The 16,261-nt window shown below is 42.6% G+C and overlaps 1 protein-coding gene across 3 annotated transcripts in view; it reads left to right on the top strand.

The window, feature by feature from the left end:
* Positions 1 to 7,464: 7,464 nt before the first annotated feature.
* The window catches only part of STXBP6 (syntaxin binding protein 6), a 241,819-nt gene continuing 233,022 nt past the window's right edge, over positions 7,465 to 16,261 (top strand). For 2 of the 3 annotated variants that reach the window (XM_054027910.1, XM_054027908.1), the window contains exon 1: positions 7,465 to 7,608. The gene's annotated coding sequence lies outside the window, so the exon portion shown is untranslated. Of the gene's footprint in view, positions 7,609 to 7,645; positions 7,816 to 16,261 lie in introns of those variants that run through there. The other variant, XM_054027909.1, reaches the window with a different exon arrangement.

Raw genomic sequence — 16,261 nt, 5'->3', positions numbered from 1 at the left:
CAGGAGTGGCTGGCTCAGCAAGACAGGGTGCTGGAGTCCTGAGCTGGCAGGGAAAACAGAAGCAGGGGTAGTCTTTGCACATCGGGTGGCAGCTCCCAAGGGGGTTTCTGTGATCCAACCCGTCACAGTTCCCTCACCTTGGGAGGCAGGCCAGTCCTCGCCCACAGACAACCTGCCAACCTTAAGCATATTCTCACCAGCAACCACGCACTGCACCATAACAACTCTAACTCAGGAACCAACCCATGCAACAAACCTCGATGCCAACTCTGCCCACATATCTACACCAGCAACGCCATCACAGGACCTAACCAGATCAGCTACAACATCACCGGCTCATTCACCTGCATGTCCACCAATGTTATATATGCCATCATATGCCAGCAATGCCCCTCTGCTATGTACATTGGCCAAACTGGACAGTCACTACGCAAGAGGATAAATGGACACAAGTCAGATATCAGGAATGGCAATATACAAAAACCTGTAGGAGAACACTTCAACCTCCCTGGCCACACAATAGCAGATGTAAAGGTAGCCATCTTACAGCAAAAAAACTTCAGGACCAGACTCCAAAGAGAAACTGCTGAGCTCCAGTTCATTTGCAAATTTGACACCATCAGATCAGGATTAAACAAAGACTGTGAATGGCTATCCAACTACAGAAGCAGTTTCTCCTCCTTTGGTGTTCACACCTCAACTGCTAGAAGAGCACCTCACCCTCCCTGATTGAACTAACCTCGTTATCTCCACACTGATTTATACCTGCCTCTGGAGATTTCCATTACTTGCATCTGAAGAAGTGAGGTTCTTACCCACAAAAGCTTATGCTCCCAACACTTCTGTTAGTCTCAAAGGTGCCACAGGACCCTCTGTTGCTTTTTACAGATTCAGACTAACACGGCTACCCCTCTGAGAATTAAAATGAGTTATTGTATAATATTAGTTTCTTATAAAGTTCTCAATGGCAGTTTGAGGCTTATTCTCTCCTGTGCTGTGGATCTGCTTAGCGTGGGTGTGGGGATGGTGTGATGTGAGGGAGCCAGTTCCCTGATTCTAATGCTACTTACTGTAGGTCTACACTGCAGCTGAGAATATGCTTCCCAGTGCTAGCAGATTCATAGATTCTAGGACTGGAAGGGACCTCGAGAGGTCATCGAGTCCAGTCACCTGCTAGCCCCGCTTGAGCGAGTGGGCTAAAGCTAGCAGTGTAGCGGGGAGTAGCATTGACCCTGACTTGGGCAGTAACTAAATGCTAAACTGTATTATACAGTTTAACCACTCGGTGGCGCCATGCGTAACATCCCTCACTTGGTATGTTCTGTGGGGACTGTTAACATCTCTATACCTCACTTTCCCATCTATAAAATTCAGAAGATAATACTGACTTCACAGCGTATTGCGAAGTTTGGACAGTGATTAGAAGTAAAGTGATAAGATTTTATTTGACTTGATTCTGAATTTAAACTGCCAGACAATCAAGCTTTCCATTAAAGGAATTTCATATAGTATTCATGCCTGTCAGCTTCAAAAAGTACCTATTGCTCTAATACTTAGGGCAACATATTGCCCTCAGTTCACATCCAGAACTTTCACTCATATCAACAGGAATTATTCTTTCAATGATGTCCCATTTATGGATTTTTTTATATGATCTCTCCAAATATAACTAGGGAAGGATAGCTCAGTGGTTTGAGCATTGGCCTCCTAAACCCAGGGTTGTGAGTTCAATCCTTGAGGGGACGATTTGGGGATTAGCCCTGCTTTGAGCAGGAGGTTGGACTAGATGACCTCCTAAGGTCCCTTCCAACCCTGATATTCTATGATTCTATAAAAGATGGCTTCTGTGGCATTAATAGCTTGCTCTAAAACATTAAATTTCCAGCATGATTCTCTGTGGATTTATTTTTCCTACAAGACTATATGTAAGACTCTGGCTTAAAAATCCTTTTTAGAAAATAAAAATAATAAAAATAAGAACTTTTGTTTTGAAGAATGTCCACTAATGCCTGCAATCAGCTGTTGGCACAACTGGCAGCACTGAGACTTCTATCATACGCTGCTGTAAAGGTATAAGCTTTCGTGGACTATATGCTGTAAAGGTAGTTAGACATCTTAATATTGTCATTTGCACCTGTGAAAATTGATGTTAAAGTGAAACTTGGCTCTTCAGAAAGGCAGTACTGTAATACCAATAAAATGTGGCTACCTGATTTAAGAAAGCTACTTCAACACTCTCTCCCTTCTTTCATGTATTTATATTATGCTATATGTTTTCTATCATCGGCTGGATTTTAAGCTCCTTCTTCCTCACAAAAGCCATGCTGTTTCAAACATCCTTTGCAATTTTTATGAAAAGAAATACAAAAAAAGTTAAGGGAGATCAATCATTACAACAGTGAGAAACAAATCAGGAGGTTTTTGAAAGGAACCAAAAAATTTCTGATACTCATCAGACTCTTAGTGTTCTTTCAGTTCAAAGCTATATTTTCAATTGGAGAAGACAGCTAGCTCCCTTTGAGAAAAGGAATATGTTTGTATTAAACTGGAAAACAATTTAAAAAAGGATACCACGGAGTCAATAAAACATTATACATATATTTAATACATCCTCTACAGTAATCTGTCTAGCATGGTCTGCTTTTTCCTCCATTCTGCACTGATAGGAAGGTTTTTTTTTTAATGAATTCAAATGATTAGATTATAAGCATTTCAGACACGAACTCGGACTACCCCCATGCTCTCAGCCAAAACTACCAGAACATAAAAGTGCAACAAACTGTTATGAAAACATATCTGTATCTAAGTCCTTATTTAGATTCTACCAGTGATACATAACTAGTGTCTCCACATGGCTATGACAATAACCATTTAGTAATGATTAACAGAAAGGCGTGCCATGCAAATGGTATATAATTTTATGTAGTATTTACCTTGCCTTATTACACATCATATTAGAATATGTGCGGGCAAATTATAAGCATTGTTAAGGTATCAGTCAAGAAGGCACATGACATCACAGCCATGTATAATAAACTTCCCTGTCACTCAGAAATGTTGTTATACCTAGATCCATCAGTTGGTAAAGCAAGCCCTGCAATTAACAGCTGAACCAATCAGAACGAATAAAATGTTTCCATTTTCTAAAACCTATAACTGATAGCCAGTCAGAGCTTTCCATAGCTTGTATTCATACCCAAATCACATTTCTTCTTCTCATTTTCATAATGAAAAGTTTAGGGCCATACTCTTCCTCTTAATACTATCCAAAATTCAGAGTTACTCCAGAAAGGTCAATGGCATTGTATCAATAAAAACTATTGTGAGAGGAGAATCAGGCCCATTGTTTTGGAAAGTACTTAGATTTAATTACACTTTTGATGTTCAGTTGGAGGTAAGAGTTAGGATACACCTGAACTTTCAGTTAGGGATATCAGTTAGAATACAAATGTGGAAAGAGTAAGCAGAAGAAGATAAAAGTGAGGAGATAGAAGGAACAAAAAGATGACAAAGATTATTCTAAATGTTGATAGTATTTCATTTTGCACAATATGGATTTTACAAATCATATGCCAGGGGAAAACTATCATGCATAACAATGCTGTTCTCTGCATGTTAGATTCTTGTTGATATTAAAAGTATTGAAGCGTCTCTCCTTCTGTTTTAGGATGCTGCCACACCAGATTCCCTTGATGGAACAGCAGACTTGTTTTACAAGATTGCTTATCTACTATTGTCTGGGCTGTGCAATGGCACAACAGTCTCCACAGTGCTACTTATGTAATATGAATTGCTTCTGAGTGCTGTATCTTATTAGTGTTCTTCCACACTCCCCAAAAAGAAGTCCTTCCAGAGAGAGAGAGAAATAAAAGGAGCAGAAATTATTAACTTTTCTACTAAACACCACAAATGCTGACATGAATAATGCAACAGATTCTTCACATTATATCCTCCCGTCCTCTTCCCTAAAAAGGCACTCAGAGTCACTGAGGTGATGCAATAAGGTCTAATGTAATGGGAGGAAGTAGGAGATCCCCAGGAAGAAGAGGAAAGAAATTTTGTTCCCACAGTCCAGGAACAAGCTGTGAATGGCTTTCCCCAGTATGCTGTCATCTTCTGGAAGAGGGGGTGGACCACCAGTTAGCATCTTCCGAGACTTCCTGCTGTTGGAGGAAGTGTACAGTCTCTAGCAGCTGTTCCCTGAGTCTCCCTGCTTCTTCTGTAGTAAAGACTAGATCCTGCGCTCAGATACTCAGAAGAGTCTCAGGGTATGTCTACACGCAGCCGCTAGTTCGGCGGCTGGCAATCTAAGTTCTGGGTTCCACTTATCGCGTCTTGTCTGGACGCGATAAGTCGAACCCGGAAGTGCTTGCCGTCGACTGCGGTACTCCAGCTAGACGAGAGGAGTACCGCGGAGTCGACGGGGGAGCCTGCCTGCCGCGTGTGGACCGAGGTAAGATCGAACTAAGGTACTTCGAACTTCAGCTACGTTATTCATGTAGCTGAAGTTGCGTACCTTAGTTCGATTTGGGCGGGTGAGTGTAGACCAAGCCTCAGTGACTTCATGGGGAAACAGAAAGCACAGGTCAGGGTAGAGTTTGGCTCTCATGCCCTTGTCCTGCAAACCCTTAGGCACAAGAGTAACTTAACAGTTGAGTTGTCCCCCTACATTCAAAATGATGTGTGTGTCTAAATCTTTGCAGGATCAAAGCCTAAGTCTATTGGACAGCCTTGGTGTTCTGAATCTATACTTTCAAATGAACTTCTCCAATTGTGGAAAGAGAACCATGGGTTGGCCACATAATACAGCTCAGTCTGGCAATGCCCAAGTGTGGAACAGAGGCACAAAATCAAGCACATGGCAAAAGTATTAGTGCTAGTGACAGATGATTAATTTCTTATGCATGCAAAACAGAACTTCATCTTCATGATTCAACATTTCTGATATCAATAATTAACTAATGAATGTGAGATACCATAAGGTCAATAGACGATGGAGGTAAAAATGAAGGACATTTGCAAGATATGGGTAACAGCTGGCAATAAGACTGCAGGTGAGAAGAGTAGCAGCTGGACTTGGGATGGAGCTTTTAAGCATAAAATATAACACTCACCTCTCTAGGTGTGGCACATAAAAATTGTAAAGGGAACCTATGAGGAAAAGAACTAGAAATGAAGGAAGAAAAAAGCAGACAGCTGGTAAAATAGGGCTGAAAACTGCCATTTTCAGTATTGTCAGTTCTCATGATATTTGATGTTTTTCTCCTCCGCTCCTGAAATGATGAAATCTTAGCATTCATTTTTAAAAAGAAGCAAGGCCTAGACCCTCAAAGGTATTTAGGCTCCTCAATTTCATTGATTTCAAGTTTCTAGCACTCGTTGTTGAAGAGAAAAGTCTGAAAATGTGACCTAGGTGTACCTTAAAGGCTTAGAAAACCAGAAAGCAAATAAAAATGTATACATCTATTATTTTGAAAAAAAATCTCACGATTTTTATGCCAATCTCATCGTTTTTGAGGCCTGACTTTTGATTTCTTGGTGTCAGCAATACTGCATTTTATAGCAATGTGAGGAGGGCTAGCTTCTTTGGCTGGCTGCATGTGGCTTTACCCTTTTGGAAGTCCTGGCCAGTTGCCCTTGGCTTCCTTCCAAAGCTGTGCATTAGAGCAAAAATCTGTGAGTGCTGGAAACACCTGGCTGTATTGGCAATAAGAGTCCCAGAAAGAAAGGACCTGATTTGAGAGTTTAACCTCACGCTACAGGGAAAACGGAAGGCCAGTGCTGGCCAAATGAAAAATAACAGGTCCCCAGTACATAATGGGAGAAGGTCAGACACTTGGAGGAGGTTCTGCTACAGAGTCTAACAGAGAGTCAGCTAGGTTGGATGTTTTCCCCCATCCAAAACTCTGAAATTTATGGGAGTCATTCCATAGATGTTGGATTGAGTCCTAAAGGAATTAAAATCTAACAGATTGTAATGATACGGGGCCCAATCCTGCCCTCTAATGATCGATGATTAAGCTTCACTTAACTTTAGTCGGAAATGTAGTTGATTAAGAAGCAAAACTGAACTAAGTGGCTAGTGAACTCTTAGTGTGAAGTGTTAGATAAAATGATTGTAAATATAAAACTCATGACTAAAACTGTATAATTAAATACTAGCTCTCCTCAAATGCTGTAAAAAATAAAAAAAGATGCAACTGAAAACATTACAAAATACCCTCTTAACATTATAGACATGAAAACGGATAAAGAGGATTTTCATTCTAGCTGGTTTACCTGTTTTTAAACGTTGAATTGGAACTGATGTCACGGTGACATTGTACGTTAATGTCATATCACATGGGACATGCCAAAAGTAGGAGAAATCTTCTAATTTAATAATCAAAGTAAATTGACAAGTACTGTAGCAAAATACGGTCTTGATCCTGCAAGCTGTTCCACGCAGGTGGACCTTAAAATGGAAGCTCTGTGCAGACAGAAAAGGTTGTAGAATCAGGGCCTACATTGGTAGTTATTGTGTCTTCTTACCGTAACATTATCCATTGCTGTTTAAGATTTAGTCCCTGAATTCATTCAATAAGGCAAAAATTCCTTCCCATACTGATTTGCATTCTGTCACTAGGTGGATATAATGTCAGCTTTTCTCAGCAAATTTAGTATTGTGAAGCTTATGATACAGAAAACTAGAATTACATTTTCTAAATGAATTCCATGTTGTTTGGATTTCCGACCTCTTCAAAATTCTTTTAATTCCACACTTAAGACCCAGCCCTACAAACATGCCAGTTGTCTCCCTGAATGCAACTCATTTGTGAAGCCACTCACGTTCATAGGTGTTTGCTTAAGACTCTATTCCTCTAAGCTGCTCCTGTACCAATAAATCTCCTTTTCTGGGAAGTCAACAAAGGCCACATCCTGCAATTACTATAGTGCAGATCGCAAAATTTTGTTTAAAGCAAAAATGTTTTTGTTTAAAATGGGTTTCGTTGAAAAACCAAAATATTGTATTTTTTTTTACTAAAAACCTGTGCCTTTTTTTAAAAGAATGATTTTTTTTTTGTGTGAAAATTTCTGTTTTGTCAAAATAGCCATTTTGTTGGGGGAAAAAAAGTTTGGGTAGATTTTTTTGGCCAGCTCCAGTTTTTAACCACAGCGTTACTGAGTCTAAGGCCCAGATCCTGAAAGGTATTTAGGCAGCTAACTCTCATTGATTTCTCTTTGTTGATTTCAAGGGGTGACTGAGAAATAAACCCCTTTTAGGGCAATTACTCTTACTTGGGATCCTGCGCCTTCTCTCTCCCCTGAAGAGTCCCAAAGCCGAAGTGAGCTCATGGAGCGATCACAATTCACATGGGCTGGGAAGGGGGGCAGTCTCGCGCTCTGGATTGGCTCAGCATCCGCACGTGAGGCTGCACTCGCGCCTCTGGGCTGACAGCTGGGTGGCTGCCCGGCCGCTGAGGTTCAGTGTGAGTGAGTGAGTGAGGGAGGCTGGCGGGGCTGGAGCCGGCGAGTACGGGAGCGGTGAGCTAGAACCCTTGGCTGGCAGCCGGAGCGCCAGCAGAGCGCGCGCAGCCCGGAGAGCAGCAGCAGGATCCGGGCACAAGGGTAGGTCTGCCCGCGGCCACTGCTGCTTTGCCCCGCTGCAGCTGGGAGTTACACACGGGCAGGGCGGCGTGGCAGGGCTGCTGCTGCAGTAGTTACTGGAGGGCGGGGGAGGCGTTGCTATTTCCAGTGTAACTTGCTGGCAGCAGCAGCAGCAGCCTGTGTCAGGCAGTTGAGCTGCCCTGAAGTTCTTGTGGTGCAGAGGCTCCGGTGAGTGGTTGCCCCGCTGGGTTCGCTTCTTTCCGTGTGTGCTGGGTTTGGACGCTGCCGGGCGATGTTCTCCCGCGAAGTATGAAGAAGTAGCAGCCCCTAGAGTGAAAGCTTAAGCTGCCTCTGGAAGCCCACATGTGCTAGTCGTGGAAGGGCTGGGGAGGTTTTGTGGCCCGCGCTAGGGTTCGTTATCCCAGTGTAAACGCAGCCCGGCTTTCCTTCTAGGAAAAACACATTGTTACGTGTTGCGATCAGTCTCTGGCGCGGAGAGATCAGCCTGGGATGGTGCGTTTTTAAGGGCCAGATCCTGTCCCATTGAGGTCAGTGTTACAGTTCCCATTGCAGTCAGTGGGGTCGGAGCCAAATAGCCTGACAGCATTTCTGTGTTGGTATTTACTGCAGCAAAAGTTAAATATTTACAGGCGGATAGTTTAGGTTTCTAGTGGCTGACTGGCTTTTGTTTTTCTTGCAACGTGTTTGTTTGCTAGTTACACGGGATGGGGTGAGATTTTTGCGTGGGGGTGGGGAGCTGGGAAGGCGGACACCCCAGTTCAGTGTTTGGAATTGGCTGTACTTCCCATAGAAATCAGGACAGCGTCCCTGGAGCTATTGGCGTAACCAAGATCAGAGTATCAGAGGGGTAGCCGTGTTAGTCTGAATCTGTAAAAAGCAACAGAGGGTCCTGTGGCACCTTTGAGACTAACAGAAGTACTGGGAGCATAAGCTTTGCATCTGAAGAAGTGAGGTTCTTACCCACGAAAGCTTATGCTCCCAATACTTCTGTTAGTCTCAAAGGTGCCACAGGACCCTCTGTTGCTTTTTACAAGATCAGAGTGTAACCCAGTTTGTCTACCCTTGGCCTCTACACTCTAAGGCTTTGAAAGTGGAGGGACCAAGAAGAAGAGCGGGAGAGAAGGCTCCTGTGGTCTTCACCTTCCCACTTCCTTGGGATCTTTCTGCTCAGTAACTATGCTTCTCCTATAGCAGAGAAGGGCTGTTAAACGTAGAGACTGCTAGTAGGGAACTGTTCCAGATATGATTATGCAGTCTAGAAATGGTCATTTTCCCTCATCTCCTACTGGTGAGATTCTTAAAGGGATAAGGATAAAAATAAGTATGTAATGCTTTAAACTGATTTGTGTGTTACTTATAAAACATGTTAAAACAATACACTTGATTGTCAAGGTTACTTTTGTTCACTATTATGTTGCTTGTTCACTGTTTTCCATTTCATCTAGTGTAGACAGTGCCACTAGCTTGGTAAGCCTCATTCATTGGTGCTGTTAAGATCCAAAACACTGCAATGGAATCTTTGCATTTAAAACAAAAAATTGAGCTCACTTCTGTCATTCTGTTCCTTCCCTGTCTACATTTTATGGCTTAAGTTAGTCACCTGAATGTCCCCTTTTAACCTTCATCTCTGCTAATGTGAATTATCTCTCAGGAATGCCTTCATTTTATCCTTTGTCTAACTTTATTGTGAGGCAAAGGTGATGTTATTAACACTCTGCAACTTAACAAAGAAATTAACAAATTCAATAGTCTGCAGTTTAACAGAGAAATTCTTAAGACACTCTCATCCCAGGTCATCTGACAAGAGTGCTGGCACCTCCTCAGGTATTCTGCTGTTCCTATTCACAAGGAAAAATAGACTCTTCCATCTCCCCTTACTGAAATTGGAGGATGGGCAGTGCATTACCTTGAGTCTCCTCTGCTAGGTATATCTAATCAAGGCTGCAGCACACTTCTATGGAGGAGGTCATTCAAACCTACTGTCTCTCTTCTTTTCTCCTTTCGGTGACAGGAAAGGAACAGGCATAGCATTGGTTAAATTGGATGACTAAACAGCACTGGACATTTAGCAAGCGACTATTTCCCTCACCTTCCATATCTGTAATTTTTCTGTGTCCTCTTAATGGCAGTGTTCTTTGTAGGTGTAGATAGCTATCCTAATGTCATTTAACCACCATCCTCAAAAGAAAATAAATTCCCCATGAAGGAGAAAACAGAAAAGAAACCCCAGTGATGGTTTAACCATATAGATGTTCAAATAGGAAGCTCTTTTCCTCACTTTTTGCCAAGACTGGATAATTTAACAGCTCCTTCAGCCAAGGGAGGAGTGTGATGGGGGAATGTGGAAGCCATTATCTCTAAGAATTAGTCCTACAAACAAACTTCCTGGAGTTGTTGGTATGTCTGTTTGCCTTCCGGGGCAAAGATCCTGATCAGTAAAATGAAAGTTACAGTGTTTGCATTCAGAGATAACATAATGATGTGTTCTGGAAAAGGCCCTAAGATAAGTAGATTTTTCTTGTAGCTCAGACTCAGTTCAACTTATTTTCCAGTGAGGAGGTTCATGATTTTTCAGCAATATATGTTGAAAACGGCCGATGGGTTGAAAATAATTAGCTGTTTAGGGAGTTCTTGTGTGATGATTGGGTTTTTTTGGTGGTCTTTGTAATCTCCCATGATACTTCAAGCTTTATATATTTTGGCCAGTTGAACTTTTAAAAGAGAAATGTTCCCTGAGAAGTGCATGAATTCTGCATTGTCTTTGTTGTGTTTAATAGGTTACACTATAGCATTCAGAAACAAATAAGAGGAGAGAAATGTACTTTGTCCCTGTCTGTCAACCCCTTCCCCCCGCCCCCATAAAAAAACCCAAACAAACAAACATGCCAGGTCCATTTTCTACATGCTATGTACATGTTCTCTAGAGTGAAATAAATAAAAGCCTGTTCACTGATGAATCTAGATAGAATAACTGTAATTACTATTGTCGCTCTGATTTTTTTTTTTTTGGGGGGGGGGTGTATTCTGGAGCTATCTAAAGTAGTGGTGGATTTCTTTCTCTCTCCCCTCTCTCCCTCCCTCCCAACTTTGGCATTTGCACATCAGAGAGTGGTCTGTTTAAGGTTGTTCTCAGCAGTGTTGGACAAAAATGTTTGCATCCCAGCTTTGGTATATGTTCTCCCCTCCCACCCCCACCCCCGGATTTGATGTAGAACAGGAGGCAGAAGGCTGCCATAGTCTTGATATCACATTAGCTGTACAATTCTGTAGTGTATATGGCAAAGACAGCCAAGTGTTTCCTGGACCCACTTTTCCTAGACTGTGAAGCTTAGGAACATTGTGGAGCTCAAGAGGTGTGTGAGTTGAAGCACTCGTAGATCTTCCAATTAATTTGTGTCTTGAAGCTATACACTCTGGACAGTTTACAAATCCATCTTGGGGGGGAGGGATAGCTCAGTGGTTTGAGCATTGGCCTGCTAAACCCAGGTTCAATCCTTGAGGGGGCCACTTAGGGATCTGGGGCAAAATAAGTACTTGGCCCTGCTAATGAATGCAGGGGGCTGGACTCAATGACCTTTCAGGGTCCCTTCCAGTTCTATGAGATAGGTATATCTCCATATATTATTATTATTTATTACCTACATGGTGGATTTCTGTACAGTAACTCCTCACTTAACATCCTCCCGCTTAATGTTTCAAAGTTACATTGCTGCTCCATTAGGGAGCATGCTCATTTAAAGTTGTGCAATGCTCCCTTATAACGTCTTTTGGCTGCCTGCTCTGTCCAGTGCTTGTCAGATTCTGTGGAAGAGCAGCAACTTTACATTGCATCGCACAAGTTCCTCTTCTCTGCCTCCTCTCCCTCCCTCCCAGCGCTTTCCTCACTGTCAAACAGCTGTTTGGCAGCGCTTAGGACTTTCTGGGAGGGAGGGAGAGGAGTGGGGAAGTGCTGCGTCTCCGCTCCCCTCCCTCTCTCCCTCCCTCCTAGAAAGTCCTAAGCGCTGCTAAACAGCTGTTTGGAGGCACTTAAGACTTTCTGGGAGGGAGGGGGAGGAGCGGGGAAGTGCCGCATCTCCACTCCTCCCCCTCCTTCCCAGAAAGTCCTAAGTGCCACCAAACAGCTGTTTAGGACTTTTATGGGGAAGGAGCAGGGATGTGGCTGCTCCGGAGAGGAGGTGGAGTGGGGGTGGGAAGAGGTGGGCCTAAAGTGGAGCAGGGACAGGAAGAGGCACCTAGAGCATCCCCCAGCAAAGTCTGCGCCTGTTCTTCTCTGGGGAAGCTGCCGTTGCTGCTGCGAAGGTGATTCCTAGTGTCCTTGCCTGCAGCGGGCTGGGCTTGTGTAAGCCAGGGGCACTTCCCAACCACAGTACAGTATGTAATGCCTTTTGTCTGCCCAAAACAAATTTCCTTGGAACCTAACCCCCCACATTTACATTAAATCTTATGGGAAAATTGGATACGTTTAACATGGTTTCACTTAAACTTCCATTTTTCAGGAACATAACTACAATGTTAAGTGAGGAGTTATTGTATGTACAACCACACTGCTCCTATCTATACTGGTGAATGTAAATAAGGCAGCTTAACTTCCACTTTAACTTTTTGTGAATAGGCAAGTAACTGAGATCTACAACCTGGGGACAATGCAACATCTTACCGCTAACAATAAATCTTTGTTTTTTTGTTTTTAAAACCTCTTTTAGGCACCTGTTTAATAGAAAACAACTAAACCAATATTTTATGCCCCAACACAACCATGTGGGTGAAACTAGACAATCACGGTGGTCTTGAATGAACTCACCAGAAAAATAAGACAAAATACCCTATGTTATCTAAAGGTCGACCCAAGGCAGCTTACATCAACCTAATTATGTCAGTGTCTATACTAGAATGCTGCGTTCACTGAAGTAATTCCCCGCTCCACTGACATAACTGCACCTACACAATAGGTATAGCGCTTATATCGATGTACTTAGGTGGGTGCAGTGTCCATGTGGACACTGTTACTTACATCACCTGTTGCCTGTCAGTCCTGAGCGGGGCTGACAGATGGAGCCTCTCCCCCTTGCCTCGGTGCTGACAGCCCAAGCTGTGGTGGGGGCCAGCTGTGAGCTCCACGCAGGGCTGACAGGCTCCAGCTGTTAGTGTCCCACAATGCCCCGCTTCAGTTGGTAGAAGCACTCCGGGTGAGGAGGTGCACCACTAACAGAAGGAGCAAGAGATTGTAGTGGACTTATCTTAAGTTCACTTAATTTGTAGTGTTGACAAGCCCTACATGGGCAAACACTTTTCACAAACAGTTGCTCCATATGTGACCTCTCCATCCTCAACCTCAGAGGAAGCCTGATTCAAAAAGGGATTTGATACTTTATACTTAAACAAGAATATCTGCATTACATTAGCTAGGACAAAAAAATGAGGGCTATTATTTCCATGTTTTGGGTTATAAACAAGAAGGGTCAGGAAGGAATTTCACAAATTCCATGATGTAATATTTATGCAACAGGTCTGGCATGTTGCATGAGATTTCACATCCTTTGGTGACAATTGCAGTGAGTTTTAAAAATTAGTAATAAAGGGAGCAAATTAGATTTTTTTGGATATTATTTTTTACTCTTCTTGCTTTTCAGTGTTTAGTCTTCAGTTTACATGATGAAACTAGATTGGTCTTGTTGTCTGGCTTTTATTCATTAGCACAGTGCTGGTCTGTTTGGCTTTGTAATGCTGTTTGTCAGGGTAGTCAGTTATTTTTTGTCAAAGTTCCAGTTTCTTGGTCAAGGTATAGTCAAGGTCCAGACTTCAGAGAAAATAACAGTCCCCCAATAATGATAATAAGCAAATAAAAAGATGTCAGGGTCCATTCAAAAGTGTCTGGCACTCTGGATTTGGTCTGCAGTCTGCCTATTGACTACCCTTGGTGTAGGTTATGAATATGTGTTTGCACTTGCTAGGCCCTAGAGCCGGGGTCGGCAACATTCGGCACGCGGCTCGCCAGGGTAAGCACCCTAGTGGGCCGGGCCAGTTTATTTACCTGCTGACATGGCAGGTTCGGCTGATCGCGGCCCCCACTGGCCTCAGTTTGCCATCCCGGGCCAATGGGGGTGGCGAGAAGCGGCGCGGGCGAGGGATGAGCTGGCTGCGTCTTCCCACCGCCCCCATTGGCCCGGGACGGCGAACCGCGGCCAGTGGGGGCCACGATCGGCCGAACCTGCCGCGTCAGCAGGTAAATAAACTGGCCCGGCCCGCCAGGGTGCTTACCCTGGCGAGCCGCATGCCGAACGTTGCCGACCCCTGCCCTAGAGGATAATGTTTAGATTACAAAACTTTTTTTATATATATATTTTTAAAAATAATGTAAACACTTCTGTGTTAAAGCGTGGATGTTAATACCCCTTAAACTCACACTGACATGGGTGTCAACTTTACATTGAATTTTCTGACACTTGGTAATGGAATGTCTTAACTGTGTTGTAAAGGATTTTTTTTTTATAATGGTTATATACATTTGTTTATATGCATGCATCTGTTGCTGAAGCTACTGGGTCCTTTAACAACAAAACAAACATGCTATTTAAAAAATAGGGGTGGTTTTACTGAGAAATAAATTATTAAAATATTTAACTGAAGTGGTTTTATTAAAAACCAAAAACTATACTTTTGGCTTTCTTTTATTTAAAAAAAAAAAAAGCCCAGTTGAAAGGTGAAAGTTGAGAATACTTTCAGGAAACATTCCCAAAATGTTCCCATTGTTTTCTATACAAAAATAAGAAGCTTGGCTTAACAGCTGTGTCAAATAAAAGAAAGGCTCTTTTGTTATTCCTTGGTTGTAGAAGAGAAATTAAATATTTCAGGGGTGGGAGAAAATGAAGTGCTCATCATTATTCTTGTAGCTCCTTTGTCAGAGCTATGGACAATGTCTTGGGACCCGATCCTGCTTACACTTACTTATATAACTTTACTTGTGAATACTCTGTTGACTTAAATGAAACTCCTCATGTGTAAGTTACACATCTATATGTATGCAGGATCTGGCTCTCATTAAACATATGATACAGCTGGTCAAATAGGGCTTGAGCCTGCTTTCACTGTAGTTAAGAGCAAAACTCTCAGTAACTTTAATGAGTGAGGGACAGAAACCATAATGGGAGGGAAAACAGATCTGTGAATGTATTTTTGAACAAATGCTTTGGGTTAGAATTGTTAGTGTGTATGTGGGGAGTCACACTCTGTAGATCCCTGGATGATTTTTGTATATTTATAAAATTGTTCATGAATCCCTTCAGAGTCGGTATGCATCCGAAGAAGTGGGCTGTAGTCCACGAAAGCTTATGCTCTAATAAATTTGTTAGTCTCTAAGGTGCCACAAGTACTCCTGTTCTTTTTTCAGAGTCTCAGGAACCTTTGCCAGAAGTTTATTATTTGATCATTTATCTGTAGGGTGACCAGATGCCCTGATATTAGGGGGGGTTGTTTTATATACACAATTGTACTCTATCTTCCCCAGCCCCCTGGAAAAAAAAGTGTCCTGCTTTTTCACAGTTGCTATCTGGTCATCCTACTTGTCTGCTGTTTGTTATCTGGTAAGTGAGTAGGAATCCCATGTGACTGGTTGCTCACCACAGATAGCAGTAGCTGGAGTGAACAACCCATAAACTGAAAATTGTTCATCTGAAATGTTTGAAGATTGTAAATACGATTTAGTGACTTTGCTTTGTTCACATATCCTGTCTAATTTTTCATTCCAAAGTTATTCAACTACAGTAGTCTAACTTCAGTTAACGAGAGCAAATATGTGTAGTGGGGGAGGGAATTGCCAGTGTTCTCTGACAGCATTCCATGTAACATGCTTAGTATGTGTATGGAGAATTGTTCTTCAGGAGTCTTCTGGAGAAGTGGTGGGGCTGGGGAATGTAACTGTGCTACACCTGTAACATTACCAGACTATTACGCAGTGCTTTTCATCTGAGGCTGTCAGCGCACTTTATAAATATTAATTCAGCCTCTCAACATCCTAAGACTTAGGTGGGTATTGCCAATGAGGAAACTGAGAAATTAAGTAAGTTGCATAAGGTGACACAATAAATCAGTGGTGGTGAGTGGACTAGAACCCAGAACTCTACTCCCAGTGTCATGGGCTGATCTCTAAGCTGTTCCCCCTGTCAATGTATCAAATGACCTATATTATTCATACACTGCCCTTTTTTTGCATTTCAGAGAAAATGGTCCAAATCTCATTCTTATGTATGTTGGTGGTGGGATTGCGGAACACTTCCATCAGCACCTCTCTTCTTACCATCACAAGAGGTCCAACATAAAGTTACAGTTTTTCTTAATGCAAAGCACATAGGGTCGGGGAGAAGAGGGATTCAAGAGAACTTCTGCCTGAGTCAGCAAAAACATGTTCTCTTGAATCCCTTTTCTCCCCGACCCTATGTGCTTTGCATTAAGAAAAACTGTAACTTTATGTTGGACCTCTTGTCCTTTCTTCTCTTCCACTGATATGGTTGTGGATTCTCTCCATGCTTCACTCTCCTCCACCCTTGACTCTCTTGCCCCTCTCTCCCATTGCAAGATCTGCCCTACCAACCCCCAGTCTTGGCTAATCCCCAACATCTGCTGCCTCTGCTCCTGGTCTCCTGCTGCACCTATGTCT

Source organism: Malaclemys terrapin, chromosome 4, assembly GCF_027887155.1.
Source record: "Malaclemys terrapin pileata isolate rMalTer1 chromosome 4, rMalTer1.hap1, whole genome shotgun sequence".
NCBI classification, from domain to species: Eukaryota; Metazoa; Chordata; order Testudines; family Emydidae; genus Malaclemys; species Malaclemys terrapin.
This window is presented reverse-complemented; position numbering and strand designations above follow the sequence as displayed.